Genomic DNA, 9,162 nt, shown 5'->3' with positions numbered 1-9,162 from the left:
ACATTTTCAGGAAGAGTAGTTATGGTAGTGAGATATGAAGAAATGATGTACAAGAAGTGTTAAACTGTGCTCTTCTAGTTTCCTCTCCTATGAAATGATATAAATGGCTTTGGTTACCAAGTGCAGTGTAATTCCATAGAGGTAGTACCAATCAAGATTTTTCTTTCAGTGAAACAAAAGAAAAATTATTCAGTATGATATATTTCATTTCAAAAGAAATTGTTCTTAAGAAATTCACATAGTTCCATGAGATAAATGGCAGTATCCAAATAGTTCATCCAAGGCTGGGAATCAATTTGGGATAGGAGAAAAATGACAAAGAAAAAGCTGCTATATATGACAAAGTTGACAAGTTAATAAAGCAACCCCCTAAATATTATAGAGAAGTTGAAATCACAGAAACACGAACTCAAGGAAACAAACAGAGGGAGTACTTTCTACTTCCACAACCTAATCACAACATCTGGCTCTGAGGCTTTGAGCCCTGCAATCATGAGCATTTATTCAGCCCTAGGGCAAATGGTCCTTATAAAGCTGCCATGCCAACTAATCTCAGAGCCTCCTTTATTTCTCTGTTCCTGAGACTGTAGATGAAGGGGTTCAGCATGGGTGTGACCACAGTGTACATCACTGAGGCTGTTGAACTTGAGAGTGAGCTGTGGGTACCAGCAGAGCTAAAGTACACTCCTGCACTTGTGCAATAAAATAAGGAGACAACTGACAGGTGAGATGCACAAGTAGAAATTGCTTTATACTTTCCCTGAACTGATGACATTCCATGTATGGAGAACAGTATCTCAGAGCAAGAATAAAGGATCCCAGCCAGGGGATCACCACCCAGCAGACCAACTCCAAGATACATCACCATGTCATTAAGAAAGGTGTCAGAACTGGCAAGTTGGCTCATCTAACTGAGTTCACAGAAAAAGTGAGAAACTTCTAAGGCTTCACAGAAGGATAGTTGTAATACCATTAAGCTTTGCAACAAAGAATACAGGGAACTTGTTACGCAGAACACCAGGACCAGCTGTCCACAGAGCCTGGGGTTCATGATGACCATGTACTGCAGGGGGTGGCAGATGGCCACAAACCGGTCATAAGCCATCACACTCAGGAGGAAGTTGTCCAACACACCAAATAATAGGAAAAATACATCTGGGTGATGCAGCCTGCATAGGTAATGGCTTTCCTCTGTGTCTGAATAGTCACCAGCATCTTCAGGATGGTGCTGGAGGTGAAGCAGATGTCTACCAAGGACAGGTTGGAGAGGAAGAAGTACATGGGTGTGTGGAAGTGGGATTCTGAGCTGACGGCCAGGATGATGAGCAGGTTTCCCAACACAGTGATCAGGCACATGCAGAGGAACAGCCCAAATAGGAGGGGCTGCAGTTTTGGTTCCTCTGATAGTCCCAGGAGAAGAAATTCCAGATATTGTGTAAGATTCACTGCTTCCATGTGGTGCAGTTGACTGCCAGGATATAAATAAAGTACATGACTCATTTTCACTCATGCAAGCATTAGTAACCTAGCATAAGTGCTACCATTTATATTTTAGAATCAAGAAATTAATGTCATATACAGGAGGGCTGAGTGTGGGCTGCAATGAGAGTAAAAGGCAGAAAATTGTACTTGAACAACAAGTAAAATAAAAAATAAAAATATTTTAAAAATTAATATCATATGGTGTGTGGTCTGGTCTTTTTTAGGACATCCCTAGTGCCATTTATCAATAGAATTCTTATTCTGGATAAAGACACATGAATAATTCTTATATCTCACTCAATTTTTTCAGTGAGAGAAGAAAAAGTGACAAGGCAATGGATGTGATGTAAAGCACAGCATGGTGACTCAAGCTAATAATACTGAATCATGTATTTGAAAATTGCTAGAGAGGAGAGTTTCAAAGTCCTTATCAAAGACAAAAGTTGTCACTGCGTATGGTGACAGAGGTTAACTACACTTAGTGTGGAGGTCATTCTGTATTATATACAAATATGATATTATGTTGTACACCTGAAACTAATAAAATGGTTTATGTCTATTCTAATTCTAAAACATGGCATGCTAACTGGTTGTTATGTGTAAGTGTATTCAAATTAGTGTTTATAATTATCAAAGTTATATGAATTTTTTGCTTTTTGTTTTGCAGAAGAACTACAAACCTTTATATGTGACCTTTTTCCATGTGGTCAAAAGAACATTTAATAAATCAATTACTTAACCAAAAAATTATACTTCGACTTAAAAATGTTTTTTGAAAAAGCCATAGAGAGATCACAGTATCACTGACTGATAGATTGGACCACACAAAATTTATAAACTTTATACATTCTTTAAAAATGCATGTACGCATACATAAAAGAACTAAAAGGAAAACAGATTGTGTAAAAAACTTCAATTCTTTGTTAGAAAGAACCCAATCAAAAAATAAACTAAGGGAATATAGTCAGTAATATTGTGATAAGCTTGTACAGTGACAGGTGATTACTAGAACTAGTGTGGTGATTGCACTGCAATGGCTAGAGATGCAAGTCACTGTATGTACACCTGAAACTGATGTCATATTGTCTACAAACATACTTAAACAAACAAAAAAAGGAATAAAAATACCCTGATAACACTATCCAAGGGCAAGGAACTTTCGGGTGGAAAACATAGTGAAAGTTATATGATTTAAAATAAATAAAGTAATACACAAGTAAAGCAAAAACTTTCCTTGAAAATTTTTGAGAGTGAGCGTAAGTGGTTTAAAAACCCACACATTTCCTTACTTGGCCTCACAGGTAATGAAATAATTGTAAAGTGAATCTCATCAGCACACTTGTTTTCACCTGCAAAATAAATGCTTTTTCATGTGAATAGCCAGGGTGAGAGAAGATGCTGTGAAATGCATGTCTCATGCACTGCTACTGCAAGGGTGTATTTGTGAGCCTTCCCTGATCCGGATCTTTCTCAACCATAGGGAGACATAGTCTAATAGGCCCCATCATAACATTTGTAAATGCCCTCACATCATTGTCTGTTCCTCCACAGCTAACAATCTATCTGTATTTCTGTTCATTGAACTTATGTTCTACTTCTACTGGAAGGAACACACCCTATTCCCTCTCTTAATTTGTCTTCTATTAAAACCATTCAGTTGTCAACAATGACATCTGTGTTTCTGAGTACAATGTTCACTTTCCTTTCCACATCATGAATAAACATTCATTTATTAGTAAAGCCAGCCAGCAACCACAGTGATCACTGGTGTCTATCTGGGCTATTTGTTACTTTGCTATAAAACCTTAGGCACTATACCCCTAGGCTTTATGATTGTTCAGCCAAAGCAATTAGGGATTTTGTAGTGATATCACAAGTTAAGAGCTGCCATTTGGTCCCTCATGGTAAAATGTTTATTAAATATAAGAGATACATTTAGATTTCAGGCACCATAGCCCAGCTTAGCACTTTGTAACAATTGTCAAATGTATGTTTCATAGAAATGCATTTCATGAGGTAGTACATTGAGAAACTACCTTCTCCAATGTAGAAAAGGAGCACAGAGGGATCTATTGTTGCGCTCAAAGGTACAAACCAAGGAATGGATGGAGTTTTGATTGCAATAAGTCAGGATGCCTCTAGTTTGGAGATTCTGGGCCAATGGGTCTCAAACAGAGATGACTTTGCCCCTGGGGATGTTTGTAATTTCTGAAGGTTGGCTGCTAAACACCTGTAATGCACAGGACACCACCCAACACATAGAATTACCCATTCCAAGTGTCAACAGTGACAAGATGAAAACACCTATTGTAGGCCAGTACTTTTCACTTCACTGTGCACACAAGTCACCAAAGTTTGGAGTTCAAATGCAAATATTGTTCTCCAGTGGACTCAGAGATTGCATTTCTGACAAACTCCCAGGTGATGTTGAAGCTGCAGAGGTCTTCTTGTTCTGAGGACCACAGTTTGAGTAGCTGGCTATGGCTCTGTGTTAGAGTCAGGGGAGGGTAATTTTAGGTCTTCTCCACCAGGAATCTTCTGTGTATGTAATTTTGAAAGACAAATTTTCCACTCATTCCATAGAGGAGGATAAATTCTGTGTTTGATTCTTTTATATTAGAGCTCCAGAGAGATACATAATAATTTGTATGTGGGAAGGGCGTAGTTGTAGGCAGACGAAAAGACTCAAAAGATGTCAACAACCTAATTCAAAGAACCTTGGAATATGTTAGTTCACCCAGCAGGGTAACTATGATAAGAGATGAAGTAAAGTTACTAGTCCTTTGTCATACAATAAGACTAGTTCGGATTTTCCAGGTTGGTCAAATATCTTCAAAATGGTCCTCTAAATGTGGAAGAGAGAAGAAGAACTGGTGTCAGAGAGCCAACTGAAGATGCTCTGTTGCTGGCATTGAGGTTTGAGGATGGGCCATGGGCCAAGGAATGCTGGAGGCTCTGGAAACTAGAATTGGAAAAGGAAGGCATTGCATTCTCCCCTGGATCACCCAAAAAAATCCAAGCCCTGCAGACCTTTTGAACTAAGCCCTTTAAGACCCATTTAAGGCATCTGAACACCAAAACTATAAGATAGAAAGTTGGTTGTTTTAATCACTAGTGTAGTAATTTGTAAAAACAGGAATGGGAAACTAATGTAGACATTGATCCAATAAGATATTGTTCAAAGAAACTAAGTTGAAGCCTCACAATCATTCAATTATCTTCCTTTGGGCAAAGGTATTTTGTGTTGAAATCCTACATTAAATAGAAACAAATTAGAGCTAATTTAGAGCTATTTGGCCCCATAGGTAGTACAAAGAATTTCCTATTGCATAAATGTAAATGTGGTCCTGACCTTGAAGACTTTGAAGCTTTAAAGTGAAGAAAAGTTATTCATTACGATTAAGGTCACATATTTTACTTAAATCTTTGTGTCAAGATTTCTAATTTTTTCTATTTCATGTTAATGCACACCTTTCTTCTTTTTTATTTCTATATTGTCCAAATTTCTTTCAAGGTTTCTTTCATCATAATAGATGGGTTTATAAATGAGTCTATGTGCACACTCATACATATGTGTGAGTGTGTTTATTTGTAAGACATATATGACTTTTGGTCAAGATGGTTTCATAGGTAAACTACAGCTTGCTTCCTTTCAAAACTACATCAGAATTACAACCAAAATATAGGATAGCCATCACTCAGAACTATCAGAAATCAAGTTGAGTGGAAGTCTAACAACTTCGGAATTAAGGAAACCCCATTCATCCAGACTAGTAGAAGGGGTGAAGATGTGGACCAAGCTGGCCCCACATTCACATGTGCTAGATAAAAATCCAGGAGCAATATCTCATGAGTGAGAAGTCCCAGCCCCATACCACATCCCCCAGCATTGGACAAGTCCCCATAACTTCTGGTGGCAAAAAAACAGTGGGGATTCAGTTGGTAGAAGAAACTTCTGGAGTCCCAAGCAGTTCCCCTTGAAGAACCCACACACAAACTTACTCAGATTCACTACCTCTGAGCTCCAGCACCAGGATAGCAGCTTGAGGGACACCAGTGGCATATGTGTCTGGCATTGAAGCGAGAGCTGGGGTAGTTTCCTCTCAGACAGAAAGGCAAGCAGAGGCCATTGTCCCTTCCTGAGCCCTCCCCTCCAAAGAGTCACAGAGCCAGCAGGATGGTGCCATATCTGAGACTCCATCAACCTGGCTAACACTGTTTTCTCTGCCCTGGGAGTCCCCTGAGACTCCATCCCATCCAATTTTTGGGCCCACCCAAACTGTAACCATGAATTTTCCATATAAATGGCTGGTCTTTCCTCATGCTTCACAACCTCCTAAGTCCTATCAAGCAGGCAACCACTGATCTCAATGAAACCCCAGCCTCTGTAACTCTTGCTAAGTGGCCCAAGGCCTGGCACTAGCAGCAGCCAGCCTAGATTCACACTTGGGCTTTCCCTGGGAATCTCCGAGACCAGCACAAGTAGCAGCCATCTCAGACTGTTTTATAGCTTGTGCAGGGTAGGCCTTGGGCAGAACACAGGTGGGGGTTGACCTTGGCCTGCACCACCTGGGAAATCCCAGAGCCTGCACACCCAGTGGACAGCTACAGACCAGCACCCTGCCCCTACACAATTGATCCTCCATGGAGGGTGGAGATTTGTGGTCAGTGGTCACTGCCAGATTTGCAGCTGACTGGCTTGGGTAATCCTCTCCCAGTGACCTGCCATCAATCAAGGCTCAGTTATAAGAGGAGGGTGTACTCAGCCCACATGGAGGGCACACCTCGAGACCCTGCTTACGTGATAGGGGAGGCTGAGCCAATGGACCCTCTAGGGCACCTACTACATTAGATCATGCTACCAAGACAGGGAGTCATAGCGGTTCTAATACATAGAAACAAACACAGGGAAGCTGCCAAAATAAGGAGACAAAAAAACATGGCCCAAGTGAAAGAACAGATCAAAACTCCAGAAAAAGAATTAAACAAAATGGAGGAGGAAGATGGTGGCGAGGTAGGAGGGAGCAGATTTCACTTCACCCTACACGCAGGAGAAAAACCTAGCCAATCTACAGAGGAACAGAGCAAATAGCCAACAGTATCCCAGCATATATGAAAATAGGAGACCAAAAATTGTAGTGGACATTGAGAAACCAGATGGTAAGGAGAGTGCTTCAGGACAATAAGGTCCCAGGGACAGAAGTGGGTACCAGGGCAGCTGCAGCCCCAGGACCAGCACACACCGGGTCTGCCACAGGGTCCTTGGGAGAGAGCTGAGGCAACTGCTCCCTCCCCAGCCAAACAAGGTTTGAGCAGCAACAGGAGAGACCTGGTTGCTTGAAGTTACAGAGAGGGGAATAAAGACTAAGTGGCAAACACACAGGGGCTGTGAGCACCCACAGAGTCTATGGACACCAACTCAGGACAGTTGAGAGTCGCACCATGACCGGCCCTAACCCTGATAGTCCCGGGTCTGATTGGAGAGTTGGACTGTGCGAGAGGGCAGGCCTTTGTACGGAGCAGCAAGCTTGAGTAGGAAGAATTTCTCAAAAAGAAAAAAAAGAGACACTATTTGGGGGGATTCTCCTGCAGAAATCCCTCCAGCTGCCTCCCCACACAGTTGGGCAGCGCTTCCAAGAGGATACAGGAGGCCCTGCCCACCCCCATAGCACTGGGAAGGGTGCACACCCCAACCCGTGGGGCTGGAGACAGCCTGGCCAAGTGCTGACACCCACAACCTGGTGACAGTGTGCTACACGGAAGGCCCCAGCCCACAGCCATAACCTTGGGGAAAGCGTGCTCTGAGGAAGGCCTGGATCCCGCACCCAGGGCCCCGCTAGAGGTGCCAGGCTGGCTCTGGGGAGAGTGCTTGGCTAGCCATGGGGAGAGGGTGCACACGAGGATGACTGAGTGCTGATCGGGAAGGGAGAAAATCCCCTCAGCCTGCTGCAGTCAGCAAGACCAGAAAAACTGGTGTGGCCAGTTTGAAACCACCAAGAGGTTTTGGGGTGGGGGAGGGGGGCAGTCATTTAAAAAAATTTTTTTATTTTTATTATTGTTTTTATCTCTCAATCCCTTTTTCCTCTCTCTCCTTCTTTCTTGTTTTATTCCTTCTTCCTTTCTTTCCAATTTTATCTCTTCTTCCTTCCTTCTTCTGCTTCTCTCTCTCTTTCTCTTTTTTAAATGCCCACAAGTGAGACAAAAAAACCTGGAACTGTGAAAAGACCAGAGCTGGAACCAAAGAGGGGGCATCCCAACAGCTGAGATAGTGAGACAAATTTCACTTTACTATTACAGAGAACCTGCAACTTATTGCATATTTGTATTATTTTTTCCATTATTCTTACATCTTTTATTAATAGTATTTTAGTACTCCTTTCTGTTTAGTCTTCTTTGCTTGGCTGGTTATATTGTATCCTTTGACAGGTGTTCCCTGTTCTCTCTTTAATAGTGTATTGCTATGTCCTTCACTTCACCTGTGTTCCATTAGCACACTACTCAAGGTCCTATACTCCCTATTCTTGTTATCCAGATCACATAGATTCTGTCATATGATTCTTGCTCTAATATTATTGTAAATAACAGCTGTTCCATACAATTGTCAATACTACACAACACACCTCCCAGATCTTAGCCCACTTCACGGTTTCCCGAACTCTATTACCGTAGTGGTTAAATCTATTCTCTCACACACTACACCTATTTACTATCCTTTACTCTCACCTTACCTCAAAATCTGATTTCCCACAATCTCACTGCCTTCTACATCCAACTCACAAACCTCTACCTGCCCAACAAGAGTCTTATCTTCTTTCCATCCTTTCTAAAAAGTGGCTAATTGGATGGAATATCACAGTTAACACTATACAAAACCAAAGGATCTCCTATCTCTTCTCTACTGGCTGCTACTGTAAATATCATAGAATACTCTCTTCCTGTCTTAAACCATTTTGTCTTCTCCCCCCAACTGATCACAAAAAAAAGTAGGTGGAAGCAGTGAACACCAGGATACCCACTGGAAGAGGAAACCCAACAACAAAGGAACCACCAACAGAGAACAACAGAAGAAGATGAAGGAGGGGATGGGAGCCACACTAACCTCAATCCAGGACCTATCTGGAAATACAACTAAATAGTGGAGAAATTACTCAGAACAAACAACTGAAAAAGAGCAAGAGAGAATCCTCGAAACTGTGTACACACAGAAGGAACAACTTCAACACAACTTGCCCTCACCAGCACAACAAAATACAAGAGGTTGTGGACAGAGTGACCCTCATTTAACCAGCAGGTGGGAAGGACTCACCAAAAACAGACCCAACAACAATCAAAACCCAAAGACAAACACAGAGCCAACTTAAATGATATCACAAGACCAGTGAGCTCAGGATATCGAGCAGACTGCATCACTGAAGCTCACAGGTATTCTACCACAGAAGTTCACACCACAAACCCAGGGAACGAGAACAGATCAATTTAAGAATCAGAGGCTAAGAAGAAGAGTCTCAAAAACAATGAGAAGAAAAAGAAACAATCCCTAAATGAAGGAAAAGGAGGAAGCCTCAGGAAGAATGCTAAATAAAATAGAGGCAACTCAACTATCAGATATTGAATTCAAAGCAATGATTATCAGGAAGCTCAACGACCTCACAATGAGCTACCAGAAACTACAGGGAAGCT

General features: G+C 41.7%; 1 pseudogene; it reads right to left on the bottom strand.

The window, feature by feature from the left end:
- Positions 1-526: 526 nt before the first annotated feature.
- Positions 527-1,455, bottom strand: LOC123828296 (annotated as a pseudogene).
- Between the last annotated feature and the right edge of the window lie 7,707 nt (positions 1,456-9,162).

The sequence above is a fragment of the Phyllostomus hastatus genome, unplaced genomic scaffold (assembly GCF_019186645.2).
Source record: "Phyllostomus hastatus isolate PE091 unplaced genomic scaffold, TTU_PhHast_1.1 phas_contig_98, whole genome shotgun sequence".
Lineage (NCBI taxonomy): Eukaryota > Metazoa > Chordata > Mammalia > Chiroptera > Phyllostomidae > Phyllostomus > Phyllostomus hastatus.
This window is presented reverse-complemented; position numbering and strand designations above follow the sequence as displayed.